The sequence below is a fragment of the Myxine glutinosa genome, unplaced genomic scaffold, assembly GCF_964187855.1.
Source record: "Myxine glutinosa unplaced genomic scaffold, kmMyxGlut1.1 SCAFFOLD_4026, whole genome shotgun sequence".
Taxonomy (NCBI): domain Eukaryota; kingdom Metazoa; phylum Chordata; class Myxini; order Myxiniformes; family Myxinidae; genus Myxine; species Myxine glutinosa.
In genome coordinates, this window is record NW_027620118.1 from 1 (window position 1) to 17,009 (window position 17,009).

Below are 17,009 nucleotides of genomic sequence, written 5' to 3' on the forward strand. Positions count from 1 at the left end.
CCCCCCTCCCCCTCCCACTCTTCCCCCCTCCCCCCCGTTCCCCTCCCACTCTTCCCCCTCCCCCCCCGTTCCCCTCCCCTCCCCTCCCCCCCCTCCCCTCCCCCGCCCGGCAATGCCGGGTACTTCTGCTAGTAAGCAATACAGCGAAGGAAAGAACTTAAATTCACAGAACACCTATGGGGGTAGGGAAGCCGAGAGAAACCAGGCCGCGCACGCGGTGGGACAGAAAACGATTAAATTATACAAAAGTTTGCAAGAATTGAAAATCAACACCAACTGGAAAACACACTGCAACACATGCAAAATAAAAAGCGAGTAGAAATTGACGAAGACACGAATGGAAAAAATACTATAACTTTTGCTGCCGTGCAGAGGTTGAAGACGCTTCCTAGCTCCAGGGACCGGAGAGAGGGACTTTTTGCTCCAGGGAGCAAAAAGTCCCTTTGCTCCAGTGACTTTTTCTCCTCCAGGTTGCCCCCCCCTCCCCCCTCCCCCCCCCAAAATAGTTTGTTGTTTGTTTGTTTAACATGTTATGATTACATTAGTATGATTATACATGCTGCCCTGTCTACTAGCAACCATTGAAATTGTTTTTAAAATACCTTTAGTCAGTGTAGTATGCTGCTTTATTCTACCAGGTGAGCGCCCAGGGGTGTTGCCCCTATGTTTACTTACATGATATCCATTACATCATTACATCCATGATAATCATTACTTCCATGCCGTACAGTGCAGTTTATGAATGCTCTTGAGTAAGAATAAAATGCTTTTGTTTATTTCCTGCAGCAAATCCGCAGTAATTTTGTCCTCGTGATCCATCCGGGATCCACTACGCTGAGGCTGGGACGCGCGTCGGACACGCTGCCCACATCTGTACCGCATGTCGTGGCTCGCAGGCACAAAGCTCCCGGACAGCTGCGCCCACGATGAAATGTGGCTACTTCGGGATGGCATCGAGGTGGCAAGTTGTGTGATTTGGGTGTGGGTAATGTTTGACAGCACAAAACGGTAGAAGCAGTGCAATTGCCTCAACCAAACAGACCATCCCAAAATGAATTGACTGTAAAGACCTTTATCTATCTATAATTCCAGTAATCTCTGTCTGTACGTTTGTACGTTTGTCTGTGACCGCTGTTTCTCGACAACCACGGGTCCGATATACTTTTAACTTGCCAGGTATATTGCTGGGGACCCGAGGATGTGCCTTTTCAAGGTTTCATATTAATCGGACAATTACTTACCGAGCTATGTCCAAAAAACGATTCAACCAATCAGAGAGCAGCGAACGATCGCGTGTGCCGAACGTGGAGGACACACTCTGCCTCGGATGGCACATTTGAGAGCGTATTCATTTATTTCACGTTTGCAAACTATGTTGGCGTTAAACTATGTTTTAAAACTAATAAAACCGAATTTGCGATTCATTCGCTTTCCTGCGCGTTTGTGCACGCGATGGCGATTTCTTTACCAAACTCCGGAAGCCGTTCGCTTTGGACCAAACCATTGCATGTAAATAGAGGGGGGGGATTGTCACCGTACTCGCAAGCCGTTCGCTTTGGACCAAACCATTTCATGTAAATAGAGGGGGGGGATATAATTTTAGATATAGATATAGTACGGGCAATGCCCTAGTCTTGACCAATTTAAAATGGATATTTCAATGAAAGGGCAACGGACCGCAAATGAAACCCTTTCCTCCCAGACAGATATGACTTTGGCATTGTTATTCGACCAATTTTTTTTTTTGGGGGGGGGGGGGGGTGGGGGGGGGCGGGGGTCCTTATCAGTTTGATCACAGGCATGTGTGACGAGACGCAGTGTTTATTGTCGCTTTTTCTCCTGGCAGCATGTTGATAGCAAAGAACAGCGTCACAGCGGACTGAAGATGGTGGAACAGGCTATTTGGTCCCGAAAGATGTCAAATGGACTGCGGCGAATTCCCACGCATCCAGAGCAGGCAAGCTTCAAATGGAGTGGGTGTGCGTGGCCTTGGTTCGTTGGTGTGTGTGTGTGTGGGGGGGGGGGGAGGGGGAGGGTGCTTTAATTGGCTGAAGTGGGTGGGGGGCTTTCATTGGCTGGAGTGGGTGGGGGACTTTAATTGGCTGGAGTGGGAGGGGGGCTTTAATTGGCTGGAGTGGGTGGGGGGCTTTAATTGGCTGGAGTGGGTGGGGGGCTTTAATTGGCTGGAGTGGGTGGGTGGCTTTAATTGGCTGGAGTGGGTGGGTGGCTTTAATTGGCTGGAGTGGGTGGGGGGCTTTAATTGGCTGGAGTGTGTGGGGCTCTTTATTATTGGCTGGAGTGGGGGGGGGGGCTTTAATTGTCTGGAGTGGGGGGGCTTTTATTGTCTGGAGTGGGGGGGCTTTTATTGTCTGGAGTGGGGGGGGCTTTTATTGTCTGGAGTGGGGGGGCTTTTATTGTCTGGAGTGGGGGGGCTTTTATTGTCTGGAGTGGGGGGGGGCTTTTCTTGTCTGGAGTGGGGGGGCTTTAATTGGCTGGGGTGGGGGGGCTTTAATTGGCTGGAGTGGCAGGGGCTTTAATTGGTTGGAGTGGGAGGGGGGGCTTTAATTGGCTGGAGTGGGGGGGGGCTTTAATTGGCTGGAGTGGGGGGGGGCTTTCATTGGCTGGAGTGGGGGGGGGCTTTAATTGGCTGAAGTGGGGTGGGGGGCTTTAATTGGCTGAAGTGGGGTGGGGGGCTTTAATTGGCTGGAGTGGGGGGGGCTTTAATTGGCTGGAGTGGGGGGGGCTTTAATTTGCTGGAGTGGGGGGGCTTTATTGGCTGGAGTGGGGGGGTTGAATCGTTGTGTGGGGGTGGGGGCTTTGAATGGTTGGGGTGGGGGGGGTTTTGATTAGTTGGAGTGGGGACAAGGGGTTGTCAGATGGTATTTACATGGGAAAGTTGGGATGAAAATTTTGGAGCATGTTTTTTATGGACCTGGAAATGTTGGGTTATTATTCCTTCCATGGTGTCTAACTACTTTGGTTATCGATTGATTTATTCATACAGTGACTACATAATCGTAGAGAAATGTCGACAATCACTCGGTAGAGCACATACCTCCACCAGGCTGAACAGTTTACGTATTGTATCCCACTGATAGGCTGGATCTGGATTCGGATCTGAACCAAATGTAATTGGCTTGTTCTTGTCACCTACCCAACTCATCCACCAAATTTTGTCATAATCCGTCCATAACTTTTTGAAATATCATGCTATGTATCGCTTTTGGCCCAATCTCTCAATTGTGAAGAATCACTTTAAAAATATATTGTTGCGGATCTCACCGTCGGCCCTTTTTCGCCTTACCAATGGGGGATTAATCCCCTTGTCTGCGACTGACCGACATGAGTCCTGAAGCTGCCCAGCTCCCTCCAGAGAGGCAGGTGAGCAACCTCGTTCGAGACCGCGGACAAGATGTTATTTGCCAAGCGGATTAGCAGCCGCGGCTCGAACCATTAACAAGAACTAGACCCGATTCTGAACGTTGGCCAAATAGTGCCACAGGTATTCAATGGGGAAATCACAAAGACGATCGGACGAGAAAGAAGAAGAAGGCAAAGGTAGGAAATGACAGGATTTATTATTATTTAATGACAGGATTTATTACACTAGACCAGGGGCGGGCAACCCCCGGCCCACGGGCCACATCCGGCCCGCGAAGGCTTAGCGTCCGGCCCGCCACCCTGCTAGGCTTTATTATTGCAATCCGGCCCGCGGACCTCCCAGTAAAACTCATATCATTTGTAAATGTAAGAGTTTATATTTAGCCGGTCTGAATTCAAGAAAGGGACATTTTGTCTTCAGCACCGTCCTCTTCCGGAAGACATGCGCACGGGGAACTGTCTTGCCTAGACACCGCCTGCTTGCTGATAGGCGGTCTTTTCAAATCAGCCGGCATGTGATACGGACGTCCTTCCGATTCAGTCAGCTTGCGACAAACGTTGGTGTCTGGGACAAATAACTTGCAACAAAGAGGTAAGCGACGCAGAGTTCTCTAAACCTATTTCAATTTTCACTTTCTTTCAATTTGCTTTGTTTTGTTTGTTAGAACATGTTATTATCTTTCATTTGCTGCGTTTAAATAATTTTATTCTCCCTTTTTATTTGTAAAAATAAAAATATAACGAACTTTCTATTTGTAAAGAAAAAAAATATATAACGAACTTTCTGTTTGTAAAAGAAAAAAGAAATTGACGAACTTTTGTTTAAAAGGAAAACGAAATTGACGAACTTTTGTTTAAAAGGAAAACGAACTCTTTAAAAAAAAAAGTATGCAGACTGATTCATTTCCTGTATTTCAGTTTTACGGTGAAACTGTGTCATATTCAGCGTTGGCCACGTGCGCGCAAAATAAATACATTCATCTGTACAATTCGTCTTCCGAGATTTTTTGTGCCCCAGATTGCTTGCTGTTACATCATTTATTCATTGCTGATATACCTAATTTTCTTCCTTTTCAGCTCATCATGTCTGCGACCCAGCGTGTTAAGAAGAGGAAAGTGGACCTCGAGCGTCGGATCTTCAACCCTGAGTGGGAGAAGTACTTCTTCATCGAGCGCTTTGGACAGGCCCAGTGCCTCATATGCTTGAAGACTTTGGCTGTCCTAAAAGAGTACAACGTGCGCCGCCACTGGGAGACAGAGCACCGCTCGTCAAACTTCGCGTCGGTGTCTGCCACCGAAAGGAAGGACGCCATGGTTAGACTATCAGGCAACTTGGAGAAACAAACTTCACTCTTCCGCAAGCAGAATACTGAGGCCGAAAAGGTGACGCGCGCCAGTTATGAAGTCTCCCGCATCCTTGCTCGCCGAATGAAGCCATTCGCGGATGGGGACTTCATCAAGGAATGCCTCCTCGCTGTAGTGGACTCCGTCTGTCCAGAGCAGCGTGTTCCGCCTTTGAGCACGTGAGCCTTTCGTCCCGCACCGTTCGTCGCCGCATCGAGGATATGTCGGAAAACGTGCACGACTCACTCAAAACACGCAGCTCAAATTTCGTCGCCTTTTCCCTCGCTCTGGATGAGAGCACCGACACAAAGGACACGGCCCAGCTGTCCGTTTTCATCCGTGGCGTCACCGCTGACTTTCAAGTGTGTGAGGAATTCCTCCAGCTTGTCCCGCTGCGCGACACCACCACTGGGAAAGACATCTGCGACGCCGTGCTTCTGTGTGTTGATCAGCACTCCCTGGACCTCTCCCGTCTTGTGTGTGTGACGACCGACGGTGCCCCGGCGATGGTTGGTGAGAAGAAGGGCGCCGCTTCGCTGCTAGTGCGTCACTGTGCAGCCGCCGGATACACTCAGCCCATTAACAAGATGCACTGCATCATCCACCAAGAGTCCCTGTGCGCTAAGTCTGCCAACCTCGTTGGTGTCATGTCTGTCGTGGTGAAGGTCGTCAACTCCATCCTCTCCCGCAGCCTTAACCATCGTCGGTTCCAGGCACTGATGGACGAGGTGAACGTGCACTACAACGACCTGCTCTACTTCTGTGAGGTACGCTGGCTGAGTCGTGGGGCCATGCTGTCTCGGGTGTGCGACCTACAGCAGGAGATTGCCACCTTTCTACGTCAGAAGAACCTTCCCCACGCTGATCAATTCTCTGATCCGCGGTGGCTAGCTCGCCTGGCCCTGCTCACGGACATCACGGCGCACCTGAACACCCTCAACATAAAGCTGCAAGGCAAAGACATTCTCGTGACAGACATGTACGCGCACATCACTGCCTTCGAGGTTAAACTGCGCTTGTGGGAGGCTCAATTGGCTTCTGGTCAGTTTGTGCATTTTCCTCGCCTTGCTGCATGTGCCCCTGACGATGTGGACCTGGGCACTTGCGTTAGTGTCGTCAACTCTCTACGTGAGGAATTTGCTTCCCGTTTTGCAGGAGTCAGGGTGCTGGCTGCGGACTTCAAGCTTTTCACTGCTCCCTTTGACTTCCCCGTGGAAGACGCCCCTGCCTCCTTACAGATGGAGTTGGTGGAGCTGCAGTGCAACGATGAAATGAAGGCGAAGTTCCGCACCTCTTCTCCATTGTCCTTCTTCCGCGACACCGTTCTCCCTTCTAACAATTTTCAAAAATACATTGCCCATGTCCAACGCATTGTGGCCATGTTCGGCAGCACCTACTGCTGTGAACAGCTCTTCTCGAAAATGAAGTACACGAAGTCTCACCTTCGCTCCCAACTCTCGGACCGCCACCTCAATGACATTCTTCTGTTGTCTACCTCAACCATCGAGCCAGACATGGAAATACTTCTTCATGGCAAACAGCACCAGCAGTCTCATTGATTTGTAGAGTGTTGAATGCAATTTTTGTACAATCTATTCATGTAAACAAAATATAGTAATTCTGAGATTTCGTTTTTCACTCCGGCCCGCGATCTCCTTCCAAAAGTCTCATCTGGCCCTCACTCTGAAAAGGTTGCCCGCCCCTGCACTAGACTAAAGGAAGAAAAGCAATCAAAGTAATATACAGAAAATAAAAGGATCAGAAGGACACAGAGCAATTTCTAGCTTATCTATACAGGCTTAACTTATACCCAGGACAACACGGACGAACAGACGACAGTCAGACTTACACAGGGATGATGACAGGAATGGCAGGAGGTTCGTTCATCTGGCGAGGTTCCGTTCCGACCCACGACTCTCTCTCTCTCTCTGTCGGTAACACTGGGATTCTCCTCTCCAGTACCTCAAACCCAGCTCCAGCCTCGAACCCAGCTCAGCAGCACGCACGTCGCACCCTGCTCTCGTACCAGTTCTCGTACCAGCCAAGTAGCATGTCCTCTCGCATGTCCTCCGGTTGCGCGATTGTCGCACGCATATATCAAGCGGGGTCGTGACACGCCCTCGGCCATTTGGGTACCGCCCCCGTGCTCTGCTTTGGTGGCCTTATATGGTAATGCCACGGTCTTGTTACCTTACTTGGGCATGGAGATGAACAGCCCCGCCCCCCGTGGCGAGCCACGGGCTTGTAGCCTTACTTGGGCATGGAGCTGAACAGCCCCGCCCCCCCGTGGCGAGCCACGGGCTTGTCTCTTCTCGGCGACCCCGCCCTTCTTGTCCAAACAGAGCACGGAGCACATATTTACTATGACAGCGAAAGCTGCTTCCAAACCAGGGCCAGTTGAGAGGGCGCGCACCCCACGCTTGTCCAGCGGTTTTGCACAGCGAGAGAGAGTTTGGCTGGGAAATGCAATCCTTGAAGGGGACCTATCTTATGTCATTTGGTGCAATGCAGTCAATTAATGGGAAACACAGCCTTAAACTAATACACATAATAAGGAAATAACTATTTAGAAGGGTATATGATTTTCTACGTGCGTGCGATGGATTAACTAAGGGGACGACCTTTGATCTTTGCACTTAACGGAGGTATTTACAAGGATCATTACACTATTTACAGAGGGTGATATTTACAACAATTACATGATTCTCAAATCCGCAACAATGTATTATCCAGATCTTCATCAAAATCTAATCAATTCATCCTTGTCACACACCCAACTTGTCTACCAAATTTTGGCCAAATCCGTCCATACCTTTTGACATATCCTGCTCACGGACAGCCAGACAAACAGTTGTGAAACACACAATCTCAGTTCATCTTTGGTGGTAATAAGTATCATCCATGGATTTCTTACTGTCTGGTGTTGTATTTTGCAGCTGGCGGCATACAACAGCCGGATGAAGCCATTGCCGCTTGACACGTGTCCCAGGGTCAAGTGGACGAACACTTCCCATAAGCCAGAGTGCTTGATTGGCGATGAGGTACAAATCCCTTTAGATTGTTTGATGCGAGCTTGTGCAAGTACCCAATTGTGTAAAAAGTCAAATGCATTCGTGTTTGTCCTATGGTTGCGATCGGCCGCGTCTGTCATCCGAGTTTGTGCGCAGCTGGGTCGCCATGCCACAGGTGTTATTTTATGTTGTAACAATCAACCGTTATCCAAAATGCACCCATCCCCAAATAACGTGTCGACAATCACGGTTAAAATACAGGGTGTGGTTCACAGGTTGATCGCTTCACTTGCATTACTTGTCTATCAAATTGCCATTTCCCACAGTGCATTGCAGTGGCTCAATTATGAAATACGATTAAACTCACTGGCTAAATAATCTCTGCACCACACAATGCTGGAAAATACTGATCAATGAACAGGATTAAATCATTAAATTGATATATGTGGGAAATTTACACACCCAGACCAGGAATCGAACCCAGGTCCTCTTGAAAACCGTACCAGTGCTCTGTCATCTGAGCTATATGGGCGACCCTGACTGAGCATGCGATTTTCCCACACATATGATTGCCACCCTCTTTCCGTCAATGCTTCCGGGGCACTCGTTGCCAACCATAGGAGCACCAACGGCCTTGGTGCTCCTATGGTTGGTCCCGGAAGCATTTTTTTTATTTTTTTTATACAATATCGAGGCTCGTGAAAGAGCAAACATTAATCACACAAAATGTCAAACCGACACATAAAACATATAATAAGGGGAGCGGTAGACAAGATGGGGAGAGAGGGGGAAGGACACAAACACAACATTTCAGAGCAGGGACATCGAGAGATCTGTGGGAGGCAGAGGCCTTGTGGGGGAGGTGGGAGAGGTATAAAACATATGGACACTGCAAGGACTTCCAGTCAAGAAGTTGGAATTTCAAAAAAGTGTATCTGGGGTGAATTAGCGGGGGTAGAAAAGATAAAGGCTTTGGATGGGAGAAGATAAGAGATGGTGGTGAACAGCTTTTTTAAAGACCTGGAGGGAGGAGTGGGATTGAAGGGAGTGGGGGAGTTTGTTCCAGAGGCGGGAGAAAAGAGGAATGAAACAGTGAAGGTGAGCAGAGAGCCTCGAATTTGGCAGTTTAACCATAAGAGGGTTGCTGGCAGATCTTGTGCGGCCTGTCGTAATATTTGGGGAACAGAGCACAGAGAGAGCTGGGGGAGCAAGGCCGGAGAGGAGTCGGGAGAAGACAGAAAGACCACCAAACCTGCCTGCGGTGAGTGACTGAAAGGCCCTCGGAGTTAGCTTCATCGCGGGAGATTCCAATTGAGGGAAAGAGAGTGGCAATCATATGTGTGAGAAAATTGCATGCTCAGTCATGGTCACCCAGATAGCTCAGATGGCAGAGCACTGGTACGGTTTTCCAAAGGACCTCGGTTTGATCCCTCGTCTGGGCATGTAATTTCCCCACATATATCAATTTAAAATACTGATCCTTTATTACCTCCGCCACCAAAGGTGGATGGAGGTTATGTTTTCACCCCTGTCTGTCTGTCTGTCTGTCTGTCTGTTTGTTTGTCTATTTTTCCGTTTGTGAACTAGATGTCTCAAAAAGTTGTGGATTGATTCGGACGAAATTTGGCAGAGAGGTAGCGTATGTGACAAGGACGGAATGATTCAATTTTGGTGAAGATCCGGATTCAGATCCGGCTACTAGAATTTTGTAAGCGATTCTTCACCATTGGGAGATAGGGCCAAAAACGATACATAGCAGGATATCTCAAAAAGTTTTGGATGGATTTGGACGAAACTTTGTGGACAGGTTGTGTGTGTGTGACAAGGAAGAATCGATTAGATTTTGGTAAAGATACGAATCCGGATCCGGCTAGTATAATTTTTTAAAAGTGATTCTTAACCATTGGGAGATAGGGGATGAAAAACGATACAAAGCAGGATATCTCAAAAAGTTGTGGACGGATGATTTTGATTCAATGTGATTCTATGTTGTGATTTTTCTGGTCTACTCTAGGATACAAAACGTAAACTGCTCAAGATCTGAATATGGATTCGGATAAGAGGATTGTTTCATTTTTTAAAAGTGATTCTTCACCATTGAGTGATCGAGCTAAAACCAACTTATAGCAGGATATGTCAAATAGTTACGGACGGATTTGGATGAAACTTTGTCGACAGGTTGTTTGTGTGTGTGACAAAGAAGAATCGATTCAATTTTGGTGAAGATCCGGATCCGGCTAGTAGAATTTTTAAAGTGATTCTTCACCATTGGCAGATGGGGCCAAAAACGATACATAGCAGGATAGCTCAAAACGTTATCGACTGATTTGGACGAAACTTGGTGGATAGGACCGGATGGATGTCGGGCCAGGACTAATCGATTCTATTTTGGTGAATATCTGAATCTGGATTTGAGCAATTCCACGGTTACTCACGTTACATTTGAAGCAACAATGACTCATTCAAAGAGGTCTAATTTCTAAACGTATGCAATGAAGTTTATTATTTACTCATAGCTTGTAGTAGACAACATAAACGACACAAGCATAAAGAAAGAAACTCAGAAAATAATTTTGTTAGTGTTATTTCCACAAAAATGTGTTGGTTACTCACGTTACATGATTTGGACATGCATATAATGAAAAGACTACAAATTTCAAAAATGTCCTAATCTGAGGTATTATAAGAAGAAAACTTTTTATGTTCTGTACAGTCCCAATACTGTCACATATTGTTGGTAAAAGAAAACCTCTGAAAATAATAATTTTGATGTGGGAGACATAAAACATGGTTACTCACGTTACGGTTACTCACGTTACATTTGGTCCGTACTCTATCCAAATAATTTGTCAATTTTTTTGGTGATATCAACTGATCAACTTATTTAGATTCAAAAGACATGCTAAGTAATAATACTCTGTATATCACTATCATATTCGATCTAATTTTGGTAAAACACAAGAAGAAAAAGAAAGTAAGCAGTATGCATTAATGTATCATAAAGTACAAATGTAAAACGTGACCACCCAGCCTCAGTTCATTTTCTGCATTGTTAGGCTCTTTTCTCTTAACCTACACTGTTGATACTATTGCTGAATATTAATGAATGAATATGTCTTAAATACTTTGTCAATCAGCAGGCAGCAAGGTAGCACAAAGAAATATGAAATATTTTTGGGATTGAAAAAAACAAACAGAAACACAACAATGTTCTGCATCTTTCCATAAGGCAATGTTCCGATTGTTAAAATTCCTCACAGAACTTGAAGTAGCCATGGTTATTGACAACTTCTGGGGCCTCTACTTTTTTCTCTTCAGGTTCTCTTTGATGTAAAAGATATTGTCTCTTTGTTTGGGCCATTTCCAGTACTTGCCTGCTTGCTCCATCACAGAAACTTGATAATCATTTTGATTACCAAGAGCCAGTACTTCTCCAGGATACAGCTTCTCCTCATACTCCACTGCGTACCAATCTCCTACCCTAACATCAGATTCCACATTTGCACTGGTGCCACTTGTAACTCACCCTGAGGAAAGGCAATTTTCCCTTGTGATGTACAGTTTATCAGAGAGTTGAGTGTAGACATGTGCAACATGAGAACATGTGGTCAGGAGAAAGTGAATTGCATGATGGGTAGACTCCTTTGTTTACACTGCCCTCTATTGTTTTAGGGTAACATGCATCACTAAATTCATTTCACATACACCACAGCACTTTCATATAGTCACAGGCTGTAATTTGACATTTAGTTCCAAAGGAAACATGGTTACTCACATTACACAATCGGTTACTCACGTTACCACATTTGCTCGCTGTTTATTAATAAACTAGCTGAGGTACCCGGCTTCGCCCGGGTTGAATAAGAATAATACAAATATATAATGAAAAGAACATGTATATTTTACAGCAATATCACAGTACATTTCCTACATGACGTTTTGTCAATTATCAATTTCTCAAAACCTCTTGGTATACAACATTTCTGGTTTTCTTACTTGGTGCCAAGACATAAAGATTGCTTGGTTTTCCAACCCTCGAGCAGCCCACGTACAGCTGGCCATGGGAAGTACCCGGCATTGCCGGACGGGGGAAGGGAGGGGAGGGGGAAGGGGAGGGGAGGGGAACGGGGGGGAGGGGAGGAGAGGGTGGGGAGGGGAGAAGAGGGGGAGAGGGGGGGAGGGGAGAAGAGGAGGGAGGGGGAGGAGAGGAGAGGAGGGAGGGAGGGGGAGGAGGAGAGGTGAGGTGAGGGGGGAGGGGGAGGGGAGGGGGGAGGGGGAGGTGAGGGGGAGGGGAGAAGAGGAGGGAGGGGGAGGAGGGGAGAAGAGGAGGGAGGGGGAGGAGGAGAGGAGAGGAGGGAGGGGGACGAGGAGAGGGGAGGGGGGAGGGGGGGGGGGGAGGGGAACGGCTAGCTTGGCAAGCGATAGCAGGATTTTTACTTTTATTTTTACCTCAGTGAGGGCTATATATATAGTCCGTGCTTGGAGCCTTCAAGTTCAACATAAAGTTTTTTTATGAAAAATAATGCAGATGTATAACAATCCACCAATGCAAGTTCAGAAATGAATGCAGATCCTTTACTTTGCGATACAAACGCAATTCCCGCCATTTCCACTCACGATCAAGGCCCTCCACAGTCGGCTTCTATCAGTTCGGCCGCGCCTCTTCTTCCTCCTAAAACTTCGTCTCACTTCTTTCACTCAAAATGTACGAAATTCTGCCGCATGAAATTATGTAGAGGCCTCGTCGGGGGGATATAAGGTACATAAGGAAGGCGTTGTAACAGAAGAATCAAAATAAAAGTGGAAGAACATGAGGAAATGGGAACTATTCTGGACCCACAGCCAAACCCGACAAACCATTGCAATACACCCCGAACGTCTAGCGCCGCCACAAACCACCATGGAATTGCAGTTGGCGCGGTTTTTTTAAACCATTGATATTAAAATAAAACGTAGCCTATAACCACCAGGATTTTATGCTGATTCCGAATCTGTGTCTAAAACTTTTCTCCGATGTGTAGTTCTTGAGTTATAAGCGGACATCCAGACAGACACACATATACACACACACACACACACACACACACACACACGCACACGCACACACACACACACACACACACACACAGACACTCCTCCTTTATATATAGAGATGTGCACATGAATATTAATAAAACATTAATTTTTTCATCAAGAGACATTGGAACTAAGAAAATTTGAACTACCAGTTTGTACTCAATAAAGAAGTTGATCTCAGAAAACAGATGTGCTTTTTCGGTTACTCACGTTGCATCATACAAAGAGGCACACCATGACACTTTTTTACATTCAAAATGACAAGGTATCATCAAACTGATATGTAATTCAGAAAATGTGATCACCACACAGTCTGGACACACAAATGAGTTTGGAATATTTCTTATCTACCTACTTCTAATGCAAGTCCTACTTTTTCAGATTTTTTACTTTTTTTGCCATAAAAAATTGCTCTCAGTTCACTCGCTAATTTCTCAAAAAATTCGAACAGAAATGACAATTCATTGTTTGTTTCACTGACTTGCATGTATAACCAGTTAAAAGATATATTGAAATTTTCAAAGCCATGTCCATCAACCTGTGGAATTGCTCATTTGGATATGACAATTATTGAATTTTTCAAGTGATTCTTCACCATTGGGAGATGGGACCAAAAACGATGCATAGCAGGATATCTCAAAATGTTGTAAACGGATGATTTTAATTAAATGTGATTCGGTATTGTGATTTTCTGGTTTTACTCTGGGATACAAAATGTAAACTGTTCACCTGGTGGAGGTATGCCCTCTACTGAGTGCCGTTCTAGTTGTTAAGCTGTTATTATTTTGTTTTAAGCAAGTGATGGGTTACATTTCTGTCCCTCTTCCTTAAGAGGCCATTGTTCCGCAAGCTCTTTATATTTTATAATCTCTCGGCACACGATCCACGGCAGGCACTACATGTGAACTCAAGTGAACCGTACAGCTTGCACTGGCCCATGCACCGTGGGAAATTTAACTTGCATCAGGGATCTGGTGGTTCATTGAGTGCGGTCTTGGCAGATCTAGAGACCATCTGGACTCGGGCCATACACAAGTTCCTTGACATAGCTCTCTGCGATCTCAAGGTATACCATTCGTGGGCGGTCTTATTCCTGACTGAACCCGCACGCGATCACACTCGCTCATTCCCCCGACTCCCGATTGAATCTTCAGTCTGAGCATGTTGTGTGCTTATTTCAGTATTACAGGTGTATCGTGCTGGTTCCAGACATGTGCAGCCGGCAGCATGTGAAGGGCATCATGAACATGCTTTTAAACAGCATGGGCTTCGCAGGTGATCTTGTGTGGATGGGACATTTGGGGTTATTTTTGGGGGATGCGAAACCTTACAAATATCATCCAATACCATTACTGCATAATAAGTGTGAAAATGATGACGTCCCAAGTCACGTGGTTTGGCAGCCATATTAGGTAGAAAAACGACCCTTGTCCGATCAACACGGAGCATTCGTGCTCGTGTCTGCACCGTAAGCAGGATGAGAACATCCCAGCACAATACAACACAGATTTATTTAAGACCTGGGATTCAAACGTCAAAGGATAGAGATGGAAAGCCTGTCATCGTACGCTCTCCCACCGGGAGCTGAGCTATACGGTACACAGTTGCATAAATAGTATGTATTGACCTTCCAACTCCTCCTGGGACCTGTGGGGGCAATCCAAATAGCTACAACTTTTGTCTTACGAGTTGTGACAGATCCTTTGTCCCCCTAGCAAGTTTGGTCGAGATTTAATTCTTAACTATCAAATGCATCGACCAAGACAGACACCAAATTGCATTTTTTGTACACTCCCCATCCTCCCCCTGCCCACTCCCCTTCCTCCAAAAAGTGAAGGGGACATGTTCCCACCCATTTCCCACCGATCGACGTCCGAGCTGCCAATATGGATTAATGATTGAATTTAATCGACTGAAAGCAGATAAGATTATATTAACGGCTGTGTAAAGTGACGTCACGTGAGGTTTCAAGTGCTAGTCCCCTTGTTAGAACTACACACTCGTCTTTTACTCAGACGAGTCTGATGCTTGAAGCCTTCTGGTTAAATCTCTAACATCCCGGCTGACTACACACCTCAACTCTTTTACTCTTTGCATTTCCCGTCTCTGGAACGACCTTCCAGAGAATGTTCGGTCTCACTCTTCCCTCCAGGGCTTCAAACAAGAGGTGCACCGCCATGTCGTGTCATCCCCGATCCTGTCCCATGCTCTTTATTACTCCCATTAACCTTTCTTAACCCAACCATATTACTTGCTAGTGTTACGTGCTCCTCCCCGACCCCCTGGTCACGGTGTACCTCCGAGCCCTGAGAGGAGTCACGGCAGAAAAATGTGTTATTCTGTATGTCAAAGATCAATGGTGAAGCCACACCAATTGTTACTCACAAACAAATATTGTATTAAGATCACACAAGAATAACAGTACAACAATAATAGGAATCAAAAGTACAATCAATATATATCCTATGATGGTACCATCAGTTTCGTAATATATAACTCACTGTGCTCCAAGTGAGTGAAACAAGAACATTCCCAATGTCTCTTATTCCCGGCTTCCAGCCAAAGTTGATTCCCTCCAGCAATCGTCAGATCGATGTCCAATCGAGACCAGAATCCTGTTCGGATGGCAAGTACAGTCCCGCTGCCAAAGCGGGGCAAAGGCGCCCTCAAGGCGACTGGGAAATCCAAAGGCGCCCTCCAGGCGACTGAGAGATCACACCCTCGGGTATGGACGTTTCACAGCACAGTCGGCGAACCGCAAATTAATCTTCAAAAGCCGCGTTGCACACACACACACACCCGATACGTCGGAATGCGGTTAAAACTGCTGAAGTGAAGCAAAGAAAAACCTTGCGCGACGCGCAAAGCGCGCCAGTCAAAATGGCCGACGGCCCGTTCTCGAGACGTAACGGCCCGACGATAATTCCCCTTGGAATCCACCGCCAAAAACCTGACACGCAGGTTGATCGATCACAGCGATGACAATTCTGTCGCAGGAATCCCTTTCCCGGGAAACCCGAAAGTTCGCTAGTGACTCCCGTTTGACAACGTTCGCTTCAGAACTCGGAGCAGCTAGGCTTTCTTGTCCGACTCACTCGCTCTGCCCTCTTTTCTCTTCTTCCTCTTCGTCTTCTGGTTCCCGATCCGGTTTCCTGTTTCTTTTTTAACACTAACTTTTTCACCTTTTGCAAACAGTTCATACACCTACTCCCCACCCTCCCCCTGCCCCTCCCCCTCCCTAACCATAAACCTTTTGAAAACAGTAATAGTACATGGAATCAGAAATGTTTACAGTGGATGAAAACCACCACAACGGAAGTGACGAATCCGTAACACTAGTTTCAGTGTTTCCTCCCTCACTTCTTTTCCTTTTCGTTCATTCCTTTGACACTTCACGTGTTCGTGCGAGTTTCGATGAGTTTTTCCCCTCAACCCTCCGCTTGTCCCTGAACCCGACCGTCACTCACTACCGCCACCCACCATGCTCCGCCACCCACCATCCTACCCACTGTCAATTCTACCTTACTTTTCCATGAGCCTTGCTCCTGCAGAGGAATCTATATATATAAAAACTGTGTGTGTGTGTGTGTGTGTGTGTGTGTGTGTGTGTGTGTGTGTGTGTGTGTGTGTGTGTGTGTGTGTGTGTGTGTGTGTGTGTGTGTGTGTGTGTGTGTGTGTGTGTGTGTGTGTGTGTGTGTGTGTAATGTTACCGATAGACTCCGAAACGGAGAGGCTCACGTGCTTGATATTTGGCATAGACATGGCCATTGAGCCTGGGACGAACATGGCTGAGACCATATTTGACGAGATCCATATTTTTTTATTCATATTTACCTCAGCGCATTTCAGCGAAGTACCCGCTAATCTCAGCCAGTGCGAGCAGCTCGCTGATTCGCTCAGAGCGATCACGTGATGTTCCATCCCGTCACACGTCACACGTTTGCATGTAATTCAGGGCGAAAAGCCATTGCGTTTTTTCACCTTTATGCGACCGTGTTTTGTGTCGATTTTGTGCGATATGAATTAAATTTTAATTCATATTTCGTGTTTACGAATTCGAATACGAAGGATTTCCCCTTTCGATTTCGAATACGAATCGAATACGAGCTTGAGTCGAGAGGGCGAATGTACGGGTTGGGAATGTACGGGTCTCCCCTCCCCCACCCGGCAATGCCGGGTACTTCTGCTAGGATCACG

At 46.5% G+C, this 17,009-nt stretch overlaps 1 pseudogene across 1 annotated transcript; it reads left to right on the top strand.

Annotated features, from left to right (window-relative positions):
* The first annotated feature begins 762 nt into the window (after positions 1-762).
* On the top strand, positions 763-14,331 carry LOC144889459 (actin-related protein 8-like; annotated as a pseudogene). The gene is made up of 5 exons (XR_013621753.1): positions 763-958; positions 1,847-1,957; positions 7,662-7,766; positions 13,705-13,878; positions 13,994-14,331. The product of XR_013621753.1 is annotated as an actin-related protein 8-like (transcript).
* The last annotated feature ends 2,678 nt before the right edge of the window (positions 14,332-17,009 follow it).